Here is an 18681-nt window from a genome sequence, read left to right as displayed (position 1 = left end):
TCAACCAGACGCTTCTCGATTTCTGCAAAAAACTTGTGCGCGCTGGGACCCCATGGACCTAGAGTTTCAACGTTAATATTGTAAAGTTATTGAAAGCAAGAAGATCCCTAATCCCTAATATAGAACTAAACAGAAAATTGAGTACGAGTGGGAGGCGTAAAGCTTCTAAGAGCTTAAGCCGTCTCTGAAAATTCGAAGCCTTTCTAGAGTTTAAATGTTCGCAAAAAATTGAAGCCGTATTATTAAATTTTACATAAACAAAATTCATTGTAGAGGTAAAGAAATATTACTGTAATATTTTGATTATTATTTTCGTTAATAATAGGTATAAGAGTGCTTTAAGGGTGGAGTCAGACGAGCGTAATGTTGTGAGCTGTGACCTACGTAATACCAGCTACAGTACCCCTAGTGTAAATTTGATCGACATCATAACGTGACGAACGCGTTTGCGTTAAGTCTCATTTTGTATAGGATTTTGAGTTTCCAAAACGTCCCGCTTGGCGCGCTCTTTCTAAATCCAATACAAATGAGACTAAACGCAAACGCGTACGTCACGTTTCGAAATCGAATTTATTTACACTAGGGGTACAGATATTCTAAGTATGTATGTTGGCAGGCAGCTCATGTTTCGTCGCCGTGTGAACCAATGCACCAATTTTTTGTTAAAAATAGATTAAATTCGACAAAATTCAGCCGTTGAACAAGCTAGTTCTCCACTTTTTTTTATTTACTTAAATATTTTTCTTATTATTCCCTTGCCCAGGCCCAGTAACATGCGACAGTGCTATCTCATTTACTCCGATACAAATAGACAGTGTGCGCACTTTAGGTATTGACAGCCTCTTAACAATTCAATTATAAAATCTTTCGTTTAGTCGGGACTCAAAAACACGAGATGTAAAATAACTTTGCTCTCGTGTGACACACAACTTTTCACCTCAGTAGTGAGAACATATTAAAGGTTAAAAAAATTCAACATCAAGTAAAGTTTTTCTTGCTGTATTACTAAATTTGGGCTTCACTACATTAAAAAGCAACTTTCTCATTCCCTGGACTGAGGAAAGTCGCACTTTCGACACTTTCTGGAGTGACGAAAGTAGGCTTGTTCGAGCTGCTGAGGTGAAAACAAATATACATACATAGATTCCCTACAAGTATTAGCCCTCTCTTCAGTGGAAGTGCTGCAGCCATCAATCCCATTAAATTAGCTCAAATATATCAACAATAAAATGATAACATTACCCATGAGCCCGCCGCAGCGTGACCGCTTAACTCCAACTAACGCTAACTAACCGAGACGGCCGCAAACTACTTTCCGGCCCGGCCGTAAATGAGGCCATTCCTTAACGAGCCATTCGATAACGACGAACTGACACAAAATTCACATAACTTTGAGTTTTGATTCACAAAACTCGTCCCAATACCGGCACAGGGTCCCCTCGCTGGATCAATACGGATTATTTTTATACTACGTCGGTGGCAAACAAGTATAAATCCCGCCTGTAGGTAAGCAGTTTCCGCAGTCTATATACGCCCGCAACCCCAGAGGAGTCATATGCGTTGCCGACCCTAACACTCCGCATCCTCGTTGAGTTCTGGCAACCTTACTCACTGGCAGGAACACAACACTATGAGTAGGGTCCAGTGTTATTTGGCTGCGGTTTTCTGTAAGGTGGAGGTACTCCCCCAGTTGGGCTCTGCTCTAGATCTGGAACGACATCCGCTGTGCTGTGCCCTACCACACAAAGCGAGATGACATTCACAATGCCCATAACGACATTCACAGTGCCCATAACGACATTCACAGTGCCCATAACGACATTCACAATGCCCATAACGACATTCACAGTGCCCATAACGACATTCACAGTGCCCATAACGACATTCACAATGCCCATAACGACATTCACAGTGCCCATAACGACATTCACAGTGCCCATAACGACATTCACAGTGCCCATAACGACATTCACAGTGCCCATAACGACTTTCACAATGCCCATAATGACATTCACAGTGCCCATAACGACATTCACAGTGCCCATAACGACATTCACAGTGCCCATAACGACATTCACAGTGCCATGGATTGGAGACTTCACATACACTTTTGAATTTCTTTGCAGATGTATGCAGGTTTTCCTTGTTGTATTCCTCCGCCAAAAGCTAATAATATGATATGATATTCCGTACATAGGTTCTGAAAAACTGATTGGGTACGAGCCAGGATTTGAAACCAGGACATAAGGATTGAAAGTCAGACGTCATATCCACTCGGCCACCGCCGTTTGAAATGTTGCAGTTTTATTAGGAAAATGTATGATATTAAGGACCTATTTCACAATGTCTAAGTAAAGTATTACATATTCGTTAAATAAATTAACTGCCAGATAAAACTACCTACCTTAAGATGTAAAGTTTAATCTACCAGTTTTTTTTTAACACACTTGTACATAAAACGTAATTAGTATTGATAAATGCATAACCTAAAATTAACTAAAATATTTTTTTTATTTGGAGGTAGCCTCTCGAATACATTTTTAAAAATTTTCGATGTCAATCAATAGGTATGTCCAAGACCAATCCAGACTAGACCTCAAAGTGGCAATACCGCAGTGAAAAATGTGTTTTGTACCGACTTATGGCAAAAGAATGATTTCGAAAAAAATTTAATTATCTCTGAAACTAGGCCTAATTCAGAAAATTTTATATGACATTTTAGTTTCTAAATATTACCAGGAATGCGTAGTTAAAACACTCGCAATGCTTACGGTCACCTTGTATAATTTGGAATACCTAAAAAAACTAATAATTATTAACAACTTTGCAACTCGACCTCCCTCGAAGCTTGACGCGACGATTTATATATTATTTTGACACGCATTAATTTAATAAGCAAAAACCATGGATCCGATACAATCAACTAGGGTTGTACGCACTTAACGGAACAATTGCCTCCTGATGACTTCATTAGGCCATGTGACACCCCTATGACATATCATCTCTAATGCCACCTTAACATGTGCCAACGCTTTACCCTTATAGCACCAGCTTAAGGTTCACTTTAGCTTAACCAGCGTTAACTTGCCTTGGTACCTCTTTATGTGTAACCACAGTAACATTTGCGAACGCATGTTTCTTATTCCATCGAATTTAAAGTTTATTATCGCGTATTAAATGGTAAAGGGGTTTTGTCAAATTATTAGTGGTTTTTTTTATGGTTGTCAATTTGTGCAACGTGTTATTTTTAAAGTCAACAGACCAGAGAGCGGATATGAGGAAGTGATTACTAATACCTACAGAGTGTGTACGTCTGAAAATATCGATACGAAAAATGTGCCAAAAATATGTATACACTACTTTAATATATGGGCAATATATACATATTTTTATCACTTTTTTCGTATCGATTTTTTTAGTTATGACCGTACTTATACTCGTATGTGATATGTCATTAGGAGTCATCAACAGTTAATCTAAACGGCGCCATACGCCTGACATTGGGGACCTTTTACATCCCCAGATTTAGTGTATTTTTAACCATAGAGACTATACATCTCTATTGTATTGTAGTAATTATTTATTTTAAGATTATTATAATGTAATGTTTACCCAGGTATTGGCTGTTGTATTTATAAATGTTTTATGTATTTTCCATGTCACTATATGATGTCACTATATGATGATACTATAAATGTGAAAGAGCCCTAGAGGCCTACTTGCAGAATAAATTTTTGAATTTTGCATACAATGTTACGCCTTCATTTTTTAACGACATTATTGAAATAACATGAAATTATGAATATAAGTTACAAAACTTTTAGTCTCTCTATTTTCTTTGTGTAACAATTTTCTTTGTAGTACACATGGTGCTACTTTACCGCACTGTGTCGAACATTTAAAGGGCCATATGTACTGTAAAACGTTGTACGACACACGTGCGAATAGGTAATTCGCCACTCGTTTCGATTTTCCTATTTTTCGCACTTGTATCGTAATGTACTATTGTATATCAATCCTCTTCCTCGCGTTGTGCCGGAATTTTGCCACGGCTCATGGGAGCCTGGGGTCCGCTTGACAACTACTCCCAATATTTGGCGTACGCATTAGTTTTACGATATTCTTTATATGTCAATATTCTCTGTATAACAATTTTATATGTAAAATAATTATGTTTAATTATGTTTTAAAATGCGGATTGGGGACTTCACATACACCTTTGAATTTCTTCGCAGATGTATGCAGGTTTCCTCACGATGTTTTGCTTCACCGAAAAGCTAGTGGTAAATATCAAAATGACATTACGTACATAAGGACAGCTAAGGTAGCATAAGGATGGGCTAGCGTGGGGACTATAGCCCGAGCCCTATTGCACATGAGAGGCCTGTGTCCAGCAGTGGGACGTATATAGGCAGAATTTTTTTTTTTTATGTTTTAAAATGTAAGCCTAACTAAGCGGCATTTGGCGGCGGGCTCACGTGACTATCAAACTCAACATTTGTTAGGGTACCGTAGTCTACTAGGAACCGTTCTAGTTCGCCATGTCCGGCTGTCCGTCCGCGGCTTTGTTCCGTGGTCGTTAGTGCTAGAAAGCTGCAATTTGGCGTGGAGATAGAAGGGTAAGACAAAAACTACAAAAAATATGCTACCTTACCTCCCGTACAAAATGTTTTTAACCCAATAATGTGGGGTAAACATTGATAGGTCTTTTATAGTATTTTATGCATCAGTTGTATAAGAAGGGTCAAAAAAGGCGAGTGGCGTGAGTTACAATATGAGCCGGAGCCGAAGGCGTAGGCGAACATTGTAAAGGAATACGCCACGAGAATTTTTTGACCTACTTATACAACGTTGCATACAATATTTTTCCTACGAGTCAACAAAAATAAATCTTAATTTAGGTAAACAAATTACAGCAAAAGTATATAGCCAAGACGCGCGAGCATACCTTGTTACGCGCCCGGCCCGCCCCGGGCCGCGGCCGGCCGGTCGGCGACACCTCCTCGTAACTCATGAGGCCCTGGTACTTGCTACTTGCTAAATTAATTTTTGGACAGTTTTTTCTCAATTTTGGCCACCGTAGCCTACGGAGACTAACAAGCAACGCTAAGCGGTCTTCGTAGTCTATGGGTGTTGCTATATTACGGGTGTCACATGCGTGTTTCTGACTTATGAAGTAATTATTTTTCCTATGCAACCAAATGAATATTTTGTACGTTGGCAGCAATGCACTTAGTTTAAAACTGTATTCGTTTTGGTTTTGTTAGGTTGGTAGCCATTAATCGCAGTAACATTATAGCTTATAAAAGCACAAGAGCTTTTATGAGGAATAGACAATATAGACTTTTCTTGAAATCTTTTATGTATGTTCTTATATTCGTATTAATGAATGCATAAATCACAGATAACAGTAGAGGAGTAGGAAAAAATGAATAAGGGTCTCTATCAACCATTTTTTGATAAAGTGAATATTTTCGGAAATAATCGCCCTGAAAAAAAAAAACTTTTTTCTCCCTCTCCCCGTCCCTTTCTCCAAAAAAATAAAACAAAAGCTTTTTAAATACTTTCAATGAAAACTATAGCGAATATGATCGGTCCAGTCGTTAGTGTGTTAATGCAAAAAGTCTTCTCTTAGTAAAAAGACATACAAAGGGCTGCGAAGGTACACTCCGAAGGTAGACCCCGTTTCTGAGAGAATGGTAACGAAACCCTACACGCACGGTCCGAAATGCTCTTGGTAAATTTTTAGGGTTCCGTAGTCAACTAGGAACCCTTATAGTTTCGCCATGTCCGTCTGTCTGTCTGTCTGTCTGTCTGTCCGAGGCTTTGCTCGGTGGTCGTTAGTGCTAGAAAGCTGAAATTTGGCATGGATATATAAATCAATAAAGCCGACAAAGTCGTACAATAAAATAAAATAAAATATTTTTTTTAAGGGTACCTCCCCTAAACGTAAAGTGGGGGTGAACATTTTTTTTTTGCTTCAACCCTACAGTGTGGGATATTGTTGGAAAGGTCTTTCAAAACTAATAATTACAAACATTTCTTGATAAAGTGAATATATTCGGAGATAATTGCTCCGAAAGAAAAAAAAAATGTGTTCCCCCCTTTTGAACCATAGGTCCAAAAAATATGAAAAAAATCTTGGAAGTAGAGCTTAAGAAAGACATTAAATGAAAACTATAGCAGATATGATCAGTTTAGTTGTTTTTGAGTTATCTCAAAAGTTACCCTTCATAGTAAAAAGACGTACACCAGATAGATAGATAGATTCATTTATTTCTTATTGGAAATGTACATTATATTTTACATGTCAAAATAAAATGCATTCACAAAAAGATCGTCACAACATAATAACAACAATAATAATAATAATAACTAGGAATCGGAATAAAATAAAACAGTAAACAAATTAAAATAAAAAATATAAAAACACTTTCTATAAATAGAAATATTTGTCGAAGTTATTAAGAATATAAAAATACAGCTAGGACAACCTAGGTAATGTCAAGAAGTCAAAAATTTTAATAATACAATAATATCCACAGTTCATCCCTTGGTTAACAATCTACTATACTTTAAGGTCCAGTTTAGCTTATTGTGACGGAAGAGTAACTACGGAACCCTACTCTGAGCATGGCCCGACATGTTCTTGGTAATTTTTTTATATATTCGATTGATACCGCGCTCATTTAAAATCAACATGTCATCGAAAACGTCATTAAAACAATAAAATTGACTTGTCCAAAGTGAACGAGGGGCACTTGATTGCCGATAATGAGGGGCCCGGAGACAGGGCCCCTCTGCCAATTACTGGGCTCTTCAACGGTTGTAGGATTTGGATTTTTTCGATTGAATTTTCGAGGGGGATCAAAAAGTTTACGTGAAAAACATAAGGTTTTACAATAGGGATGATGACGTGTTGAATTTTATTTATTTATTTATTTAAACTTTATTGCACACATAAAGAAAAATTTACAAATGGCGAACTTAATGCCAAAAGGCATTCTCTACCAGTCAACCATTGGTGCAGGAATAAATAATAAGGAAAAAATTAAACGTGAAGTCAAATAATATTAAAAATATATAAATAGTTAAATACTATTACTTATATAATGTATAAAAGATAGACTAATACATATAACTATGTACATATACATGATGGTGAACCTTATTTAAGTTCTTCTGACAGAAGATGCTTGCGAAGTAGTCGTTCGAAAACGGGTTTGCTTGGGGCTTGTCGAATAAAGAGAGGGAGGGAATTCCAGAGACGGATCAACGGCGAAAGAGTTAGACATAAAACCAGTACGGTGAGAAGGAATCGAGAGTTTGAGAGAACGGGAGGAACGGAGTTCACATCCTGGACGGGGGGTGATGAAAGTGAATTTACGTTTTTTTTAATATTATTATACAATATCTATTAATAAGCGTACAATGCTCTACGAATACAATATAACAACGTTTTCAGGATGCTGATGGGGCTGCCAGTGCCACGCCACTGTAGTGCGTCGGAAATGTTCGCGGAGGCGCACACGGATGACTTTTTTGCAATAGGGTTGTTTCCAATTTTTTGAAACGCTTGTATTACGTTCTATATTAACTAAAAGTTACCCTAAAATTCAACTTTTATACTAAAAACGGCTTTAAATATGTAAAATTAATAAAAATATATTTCGACAGATGCTTTCGCGCCCAAAACACTCTTTGAAAATTGTGTGACGACACAGTTTACGGTTTGACACATAGCTATATACGCACGTAGAAGATACGAACTGTCAACTAACATTTGTCATTTGTTGTTTATCGCCTAAGTGTCAACAGTGTCAATCCGAGAGTTGTGACGTCATCAGAATCTTCAAAGACGTTTCGAGTTTGGTCACGTGACGTGTGCCAAAAGATATTTTAAATTCAATATTTACAAAAATATGGTCATTACAGGTCCCCTAAAAGTAGTTTAACATGTTCACTATAATCCAAAAGAATTTATTGGGATACAATTCTGCCCTAAGATTTGTAGATGGAAACAACCCTACAGATACGCAACAGATCGGCGTCACTTATGCAGAGACTGTGTGGCAGTACCAATAGCATCCTGAAATCGTTGGCAGGTAAGATAGATGCACCACTGCTCATGCACTGGAATGGACTGCATGTGGCAGCCACAGATGCTGACAAGTGGTGCATCTAGGTTGTCTAGTTATATATTTTTTGTACTTGTAGATATATTATTAGATTTATTATCTTTATTCATTCAATATCTTAGGTTACGATTTTTTTTAATATGGATATAAAAGTAAAATATAAAAACACTTACAAAACAATACAAAAGATATAAACACATTATAAAAAACCTAACCCTAGGGTGCCGCCAGCAGCGGGGCAGGGCCCAAGCTGCCGGTGGTCAGGGCCGCAGAGAGAGGAACCGACGTACTATACGCGCCGTGTCCAAAATTACTGCCTTCTGCATCTGACCCTTGATCCAGCCACCTAGCGTGAGTCTCTCTAGGTGTCGGTCGAGACTCTTCGCTATGAGACCGTTCGCTGAAACGACTATCGGGACAATGATCGTCGAATCAACATCCCACATGGCGGTTATCTCGTGAGCCAAGTCTAGGTACTTACTGGACTTGTCCTTCTCGGCTTTCACGAGATTCTCATTAGATGTATTATTATTATTTTGTGTGTCACTAACCTTAACTTAATTTTAAGATTTGTTGTAACTACTAACAATTATGGATCTATGGATTCGAATTCAATAAATAATTGAAATTAATTAGACTAGCGATCCGGCCCGGGTTACACAAAACCTTAAACAATTATAAACCTTCCTAAAAAAAGTGGCTGTGACATAATCGGACAGACGGACATGACGAATCTATAAGGGTTTCGTTTTTTGCCATTTGGCTACGGAACCCTAAAAATCACTCTATTGATAGGTGAAGACCGCTTGAAAATCTGTTCTGTAGTTTTTTTCTATACTATGTCGGTTGCAAACAAGCATACGGCCCGCCTGATGGTAAGCAGTCTCCATAGCCTATATACGCTTGCAACTCCAGAGGAGTTACATGCGCGTTGCCGACCCTAACCCCCTCCGCCCCTCGTTGAGCTCTGGCAACCTTACTCACCGGCAGGAACACAAACACTATGAGTTGGGTCTAGTGTTATTTGGCTGCGGTTTTCTGTAAGGTGGAGGTACTTCCCCAGTTGGGCTCTGCTCTAGATCTGGAATGACATCCACTGGCTGTGCCTTACACACAAAGCGAGATGACATTCACAATGCCCATACCTCTCTTGTGGACGTAGTTTAAGGACGTATCCGGGTCCAAATGTTTTTGAGTTTATCATGAACATACATACAAACAGACAGAAGCGGCGGATGTATTTGTTTATAAGGTGTAGTTCACGTGTAGTGATAGAAAATGAGATGATTTGTCTCAATACATAGGACTTTAAAAAAGTGGCAAAAGTAGTTATTTACAATACAAGTGCGAAAAATTGGAAATTCGTAACGAGTGGCGATAAATTAAAACACGACCAAACGGAGTGCTATAAATCGACACGAGTAGCGAATTACCTATTCGCACATGTATCGTACACCGTTTTACAGTACATAAGACCCTTTAAATTTTCGACATAGTTACATAATGTGCTTATTTACGCACTAGTGCGGAAAAGTAGCACCATATGTACTGTAATAGTTATTTACTGTTAAGCTCGAAGTTACTGTTAAAACAAATAAACTATGACATGACTAATACTTATGAACAAAAACGCCAATTTCATAGGTAATGACCCAATATTAAAGTAGTGTATATATTTATGGTACTTTGTCCTTATCGTGAAAAAAGCGCTGGTGGCCTAGCGGTAAGAGCGTGCGACTTGCAATCCGGAGGCCGCGGGTTCAAACCCCGGCTCGTACCAATGAGTTTTTCGGAACTTATGTACGAAATATCATTTGATATTTACCAGTCGCTTTTCGGTGAAGTAAAACATCGTGAGGAAACCGGACTAATCCCAACAAGGCCTAGTTTACCCTCTGGCTTGGAAGGTCAGATGGCAGTCGCTTTCGTAAAAACTAGTGCCTACGCCACATCTTGGGATTAGTTGTCAAGCGGACCCCAGGCTCCCATGAGCCGTGGCAAAATGCCGGGACAACGCGAGGAACAAGAAGAGTCCTTATCGTGACTTTCAGACATGCCCTCGATTATGTAATAAAGTCCATATCGATAATAGCTACACAGCTACACAATAGCTAATCTGTAAATCTGTAAAACAGTTATAAAACAAACAATCTTGACTGTTACAATGACGGGCCTTTCTGTCATATTTCACCGTCAATGGGTGCGTGAGTCAACAAGGGCTCATGGCATGGGCGGAAGCGGTTTTATAAGCGGTTTAAGAGGAAATGGGAGAATCAACTTTTTAGCGTCACTCGTTGCCATGGTTACGATTAGTTGTCCAGGGGACAAAAGTTCATTGAAATACTGATTTTATGGTACTTAAATGTATCATACTTGCGTTTTTGTGGTCGTTATAACCAATGTTCATAATGGGCCCCCTACTAAGCATGTTAATAGAACGGCATACAACGTCTCTTCAAACAAACTGTGCCACTGTTGTCCCTTGGACAACGGGACAGGATAACAATACAAAAAAAGTTGATTCACCCAAATATACCTTGTACTGGTTCATAAAAAAAGAGGAAATGTTTCTCCACTTCTAAATATTTTCCATTCTTCATGATTATTTAGTACGAGTATGTTGTTGGCACACTGGAAAAGTAGATTTATAGGTTCTCCTTTTTTTTCAAAATTAATTTAATTTTTTTGTTAAAGTGTAACCTATAAACCTAGAATATATTATGCTGAAGCGATCGAAATCAAAATCAAAGTTATTTAGTTAGCGGAAACCGTTTTCTCCGGAAATGAAAATTTCATAGAAAAAAGCGGCCAAATCTCGTTCAAATCAATTTTCGGTGGAAGTTTGCATGGTAATGTATATCATATATCTTTTTTGGATCATTCAGTTATTTTAGAAGTTACGGGGGGGGGGGGGGGGGGGGGGCATTTTTCCACTTTGGAAGTGTCTCTCGCGCAAACTATTCAGTTTAGAAAAAAATGATATTAGAAACATAAATATCATATTTGAAAACTTATCCATGGATACTCCACACGTATGGGTTTGATGAAATTTTATATATTTTTTTAATTTTATGACGTATTAAAAAAACCTCTTACTACATCTCGTTTAAACCAATTTTCGGTGGAAGTTTGCATGGTAATGTACATCATATTTTTTTTTAGGTTTATCATTCTCTTATTTTATAAGTTACAGAAGGGGGGGGGGGGACACAAATTACCACTTTGGAAGTGTCTCTCGCGCAAACTATTCAGTTTAGAAAAAAATGATATTAGAAACCTCAATATCATTTTTGAAGACCTATCCATAGATACCCCCACACGTATGGGTTTGATGAATAATCAGCTATCCGATACATTGCTCGGACACTGTGGAACAGGCCCTTAAACACATATACGTATCTCACTTTAAAAAAAATACACAAATCACTTTAGGTATGCCTATAAAATTTAAGAGATTTCCTCGAGATGAAATAAGAATACCTCGTTAATTATAGCAAGATAAAATCGCCCTTACATTCTAACTTGTACCAAACTCCTTTGCAAATACCAGATACTGTTTAGAAAAAAAGTAAACATTCAGCAAAAGCAGGGGTGCTCAGCAAATATTATAATTGTTACCAATTATACGCCACTGGTGCCGTATTGTCGACTCCTGATTTTATAGGCGTATAATTTTCATTTGTAATGTTTGGTGAAATGTTGCCGACCCCTGCGTTGCGATTCGCGCCGGTCGTCAACAGTTGGTCGTAAATATTAGTGATGAGTTTATTATCATGTGTTTGTTCATGATTTCATAGCAATTTGGAATTATGATACGCACCAACTGTTTGTCAGGGGCAAAGCATTACTAGTAAAAAAGTAAAATGCTACGGTCTGAAAATATCGGTAAGACAAAAGTGCCTAAAATATGTATACACGACGAGTTGTATAGACGACCTGTCTGGCCTAGTGGGTAGTGACCCTGCCTATGAAGCTGATGGTCCTGGGTTCAAATCCTAGTAAGGGCATTTATTCCTGTGATGAGCATGGATATTTGTTCCTGAGTCATTGGTGTTTTCTATGTATTTAAGTATTAATAAATATTTATATGTTATATATATCGCTGTCTAAGTACCCTCAACACATGCTTTATTGAGCTTACTGTGGGACTTTGTCAATTTGTGTAATAATGTCCTATAAAAAAGAAAAAAGAAAAGAAAGAAAGAAAATACTTTATTGCTACTAATGTAGTGTATACATATTTTTGGCGCATTTTTGTATCGATATTTTCAGACGTGACTGTACCCGTAATTCAACATTACAAGCCAAGGTTCAAATCCGGTTCAAACCTAGAAGTAAACTCGCTTGGAACCTACATACTTGGCCTTAAGTATCAATTGGCTACTTGACTGTTTTTTGTAAATACTTAATGTCAAACGATCTTGATTTTCCTGAGGATCAAATATCTATATGGGACTCATGGCATTTAAGCAACACAAAGATCAGAAATGAGAGTTAAAGTCTGACGCTCGCACTCGACGATTGAAACGCCTCTAACAAAATGATAAGGTGATGTGACGTCACATCATATAAGTCTGTCCTAAATGTATGGAAGATCAAGGAAATTGCCATTTTGACCCTGAAATATTGTGTTTATGTGTATAGTTGTCGTACAATTAATTTTTCAATAAAATGTAAGGAATCGAATGGTACTATTTTCTTTTCTATTTTTGAATGACAATTTTTTTTTTTGAGATGTTCAGAGCCTTGTATTTTGTTATAATCTCAATATAGTTTTTTTTAATTCCACTTTTTTATAATGGATGGCTCATTTTCTATCCATTCAACTAAATTTTGTTATAATATTCAACATGTGTCAAGTACCCAATTCTATCTCATTTTACCTATCCATTTTAGTGTACCTATCAAACGTTACAGAATAATATTTTATTCCTTACTTAGCTCTGTAAATTATGTTAAATATGATAAGTATAAATTTGTTGCAGAGCCCGAGTTTTACGTTACGTTTTGCAGTGCCCTTACAGGGTTCATAGCTGGTCAGAATTCTTATGTATCACCTTAATATGTACCTATGAAGGCAATAAATGACTGAATACTGAATACTGAATTACTCAGACGGCCTTCAGAAGATATTTAGACAAAAAAGAAAAGTTATTTATCTGAGTAAAAATGCTAGAGGCTGTATCCTTTTCCCTGGAGTACTTACATCAAATAGGTATAATTCAAATAATGAATAGAATCTGGTGTTACTTTGCGGAAATCAATACTAATTAAAACACAAAATATTACATTTCTAATCCGCGATAAAACAACGTACTAGTCAATCAGTACTCACCCGTTGTACAGTCAGCATCAATAGTAGCGGATGAAACAACGCGCCAAAAGTATCTGATATTCCGGATAACTTTTACAAATATAGATAAATCTCTAAAATTTACGTTCAACGGTATATCTTTTACCGTCTTAATAGGGTTGTTTCCAATTTTTTTAAACGCTCGTATTACGTTCTATATTAACTAAGAGTTGCCCTAAAATTCAACTTTTATACTAAAACGGCTTTAAATATGTTAAATTAGCAAAATATATTTTGACAGATGCTTTCGCGCCCAAAACGCTCTTTGAAAATTGTGTGACGTCACAGTTTACGGTTTGACACATAACTACATACACACGTAGAAGATACAAACTGTCACCTGACATTTGTCATTTGTTGTTTATCGCCTAACTGTCCACAGTGTCAATCCGAGAGTTGTGACGTCATCAGAATCTTCAATGACGTTTCGAGTGTGGTCACGTGGCGTGTGCCAAAAGATATTTTAAATTCAATATTTACAAAAATATGTTATAAAAGTAGTTTAACATGTTCACTATAATCCAAAAGAATTTATTGGGATACAATTCTGCCCTAAGACTTGTTGATGGAAACAACCCTATTGTTCTACATATAGAACCATAACATTTTGTAATGCTGTTACAGAATAGATACTTTTGACACCTTGTTTGATCTGCTACTTTTGATGCTGACCGTACTTACTTGCGGTGGGAGGGTGGGAACATGGGTACAACATGGGTGGAACAAGAGAGGTATGGGCAATGTGAATGTCATCTCGCCTTGTGTGGTAGGGCACAGCACAGCAGATGTCATTCCAGATCTAGAGCAGAGCCCAACTGGGGAAGTACCTCCACCTTACAGAAAACCACAGCCAAATAACACTTGACCCTACTCATAGTGTTGTGTTCCTGCCGGTGAGTAAGGTTGCCAGAGCTCAACGAGGGGGGTGGGGTTAGGGTAGGCAACACGCATGTAACTCCTCTGGAGTTGCAGGTGTACATAGGCTACGGAGACTGCTTACCATCAGGCAGGCCGTATGCTTGTTTGCCACCGACGTAGTATTTAAAAAAAAAAAAAACATTAATTGTATGCATTGCATTAATATACGCAAGTAAGTAAGTATAACGGGTGAGCACTGATTGACTAGCACGTTATTTTTCGCGGATTAGCAAAGTAATATTTATTCGCGGGACTTAACCAATTTGTGTAAGAATGTCCCTATAATATTCATCACACTTGCTCAAAAAAGATCTTATTTCATGCAGGTGTACTGAAGGACAAAGGCCTATATTGTTCCCGCGGGAGTTATGCATTGTGAAAAAGAAAGCTATAACTCCCTGGGGAGTTAATGTTTTGTTTTTTAAATATGTTACGTATTCATACAAACCAAATAGCATAAATGAGTTTAACTTTTAAAATAAGTACTGACGTTTATAATTTTTTTTGTTTATGTTTAAAATCATTTAATTTGATTAATTTGATAGCCGTTTAAAATATTTTTACAGTACATATGGTGCTACTTTATAGCACTAGTGCGAAAATTAGCATATTACGTTACTGTGTCGAACATTTAAAGGGACATATGTACTGTAAAACGTTGTACGATACATGTGCGAATAGGTAATTCGCAACTCGTGTCGATTTAAAACACTCCCTTCGGTCGTGTTTTAATTTATCGCCACTCGTTTCGAATTTCCTATTTTTCGCACTTGTATCGTAATGTACTATTACATAATTTTCAAATGTGGCTGAATGCCGAACAGGTCTGTGCCTTCGATGCCTCACCTGTCAACAATTCACAAAATGGCGGACGAATGTTTGATATATGTCACCGTATTTAAGAATTATTTCGCTTAAAATTTAGTTTTTTCTTCGTGAGTGTGATGAAAAACATTGTGTGTAACTCCGGGAGTAAGAATATTGAAAACTCACGGGTCTTTTCATAATTACTACCCTCGTATCCAAAACTTCACTTACCCCCCTCGTTGCACAATGTACTATAGGGACCGTGCGCGTTGGAGGGTCTGCCATCTTGTGGCCTGAATCGGAACCATAAACATGCACATGTACACGTCACGTGTTTTCTTGTGCATAGTAGGTTCTGCCATCTTGTGGGCTACATCGGAACAATAAACATCATATTTACGCCTCGCGCCAAAAATCTGACGGCTCCTGTGCTGCCTCCTACAGTTCATGCACGCTCCCTATTGTTTTAATGGATATAATTCGATAAAAACTCGTTTCAAATATATTTCACCTTTTTGTATTTTGAATTTTGAACCCACTGGTTCAATTTCAATTGAATCGAACATAACGGCCGCTATCGCTATCGGTCGTGTGAACGGGCCGGACTGTCATCATCACTTATATTCGGCGGCAAAAAAAGGGTTGCCCGATGGCCCGCGCGATAGCCGCGACAAAATGTCGGTTAGTATTGAAAAAACTAAAGGTGTCACCCGGCGTGGCCACGCAGCGAGCGGGCTGAGGCTTCCGATGTTAACAAACAAACATTTATTAAGCAAACAGGGACCTTGCGCGTTGGAGGGTCTGCCATCTTGTGGCCTGAATCGGAACCATAAACATGCACATGTACACGTCACGTGTTTTCTTGTGCGTAGTAGGTTCTGCCATCTTGTGGGCTACATCGGAACAAAAAACATCACATTTACGCCTCGCGCCAAAAATCTGACGGCTCCTGTGCTGCCTCCTACAGTTCATGCACGCTCCCTATAGGCCACAGGGGCACTTTAACATGTCAAATGTTGTTGTTCTTGTTGTGTTTTGACGACCGGTCTGGCCCAGTGGGTAGTGACCCTGCCGATGGTCCCGGGTTCAAATCCTGGTAAGGACATTTATTCGTGTGATGAGCATGGATATTTGTTCCTGAGTCATGGGTGTTTTCTTTGTATTTAAGTATATATAATTAGTTATATATTATATATATCGTTGTCTAAGTACCCTCAACACAAGCCTTATTGAGCTTACTGTGAGACTTAGTCAATTTGGGTAATAATGTCCTATAATTTTTTTTTTTTTTTTTTTTAACTTTACTATCACAAAGTACAAATACAAATATGGAATCAATTAAATATTATACTTTATTAGAGATGTATACAGTTTCTAAATGTTGAAATACACAACTAAAAAAAACAATGATAAGAAAACAACAAATACTAAAATGCTTTAGAGATGTGAAAGTATCTTAGTATCTGAGATAAAATATAATTTAAAAAAACCAGTCAAGTGCGAATTGGACTCGCACTTGACTGGTTCTACAATATGTGACCTGTAAAATTTGCTTTTACTAATAAATAACTGTATTTCTGTATATCTACTCGTAGTTTCCGCTAGCTTCATGGCTCCACTTACCACTACAGAAAAACCAAAAAAACTGCAATAATGTACCCTATCCCTACGACATAGAGGTTAGATCTGTCGACGACTGTCAATCATAGACTACAGTTAGTAGAGGCCGTATATGAAGCATGTAAAGTCGGTTGACGTAAGAGAAACGGAGATTATTCTCCCATTATTTTGACGAACAGTTTGGCCTAGTGGATATAGTGACCCTGCCTACGAAGCCGATGGGCCCAGGTTCAAATCCTGGTAAGGGCATTTATTCGTGTGATGAGCATGGATATTTGTTCCTGAGTCATGGGTATTTTCTATGTATTTAAGTATTTATAAATATTTATATATTATATATATCGTTGTCTAAGTACCCTCAACACAAGCCTTATTGAGCTTACTGTGGGACTTAGTCAATTTGTGTACTAATGTCCTATAATATTATAATATTATTATTATGATAAAAACTAGGACAAACCCACACAAGGTTACCATTCCTGTTGATTACCACAGATCCCTTATACTAGGCCCATATCCGAAACCGAATGCTATGGAACTCTCGTTGCAATATTTAGTAAATATGTTAACATACCTACATATTAAACTATATAAAAAAACAAGAACTTCTTCTTGTTCCTCGCGTTGTCCCGGCATTTGCCACGGCTCATGGGAGCCTGGGGTCCGCTTGACAACTAATCCCAAGACTTGGCGTAGGCACTAGTTTTTACGAAAGCGACTGCCATCAGACCTTCCAACCCAGAGGATAAACTAGGCCTTGTTGGGATTAGTCAGGTTTCCTCACGATGTTTTCCTTCACCGAAAAGCGACTGGTAAATATCAAATGATATTTCGTACATAAGTTCCGAAAAACTCATTGGTACGAGCCGGGGTTTGAACCCGCGACCTCCGGATTGCAAGTCGCACGCTCTTACCGCTAGGCCACCAGCGCTTATTCCAAATATTTGCGTCTTTTACGTCACCTGTGTAGTGTCTGCCATAAGATCTCCGTGTAATATTTTTTGCGATTTTTACGCAGATCAATTTACGGTGCGTCAGCGTATTTTAAGCAGCGGTGTGGGGAGCATGCGTCAAAAACGGTACGCATACGACGCGTCACTGCGATTCCGTATCGTGACCGTTTTTTAAGCTGCGGTCTGGTCGCACGTTTAAACTTGCGTTATTTGTACACATTATTATTTACAAGAACAGTACTTAATCTCGTATAATTAAGTTTTAAAATTACCGTTTATAACGGCATTTTTGTGTTGTGGTGATGGTGTTGTGTTTGTCTTCTCCGAGACCACGGGAGCAATGTGGTCCTCGAAACATCAGAATATCAGAAATAATTCTAAAACTTAATTACACGCGATAAGTCCCGCGCAAATAATAATGATTATTACAGCACGTACGGTGCTACTACACCGCATTAGTGCAATATATAATTAGCACATTACGAGTAGGTAGCTATGTCGAAAATTTAAAGGGCCATGTACTGAAAAACTAGTACGATACATGTGCGAATAGATAATTCGCAACTCGTGTCGATTTAAAACACTCTCTTCGGTCGTGTTTTAATTTATCGCCAATTTAATTTTATTTCCTATTTTTCGCACTTGTATGTACTATTATCGTCAATTATCAAGTTGCTAAAATAAGTGCCTACATGTCAGAGGGCTTGGGATGTTTACGTTCAGCTGTAGCCGTCTTTCGGATGATTCGTACATATTATACTGATACTGACATCGGTAACTTTTTCTTGTAAGCATTTGACATCGGTAACTTTTTCTAGTAAGCATTTTTTGTTTCATAGAAAGTGATAAAATCTCGTCTAATTACTGTTGTATCTTAGGGAGAAAAGTACCT

Source organism: Cydia pomonella, chromosome 1 (genome assembly GCF_033807575.1).
Source record: "Cydia pomonella isolate Wapato2018A chromosome 1, ilCydPomo1, whole genome shotgun sequence".
Classification (NCBI taxonomy): domain Eukaryota; kingdom Metazoa; phylum Arthropoda; class Insecta; order Lepidoptera; family Tortricidae; genus Cydia; species Cydia pomonella.
The sequence above is the reverse complement of the archived record's forward strand: the minus strand, read 5'-3'. Positions refer to the sequence as shown.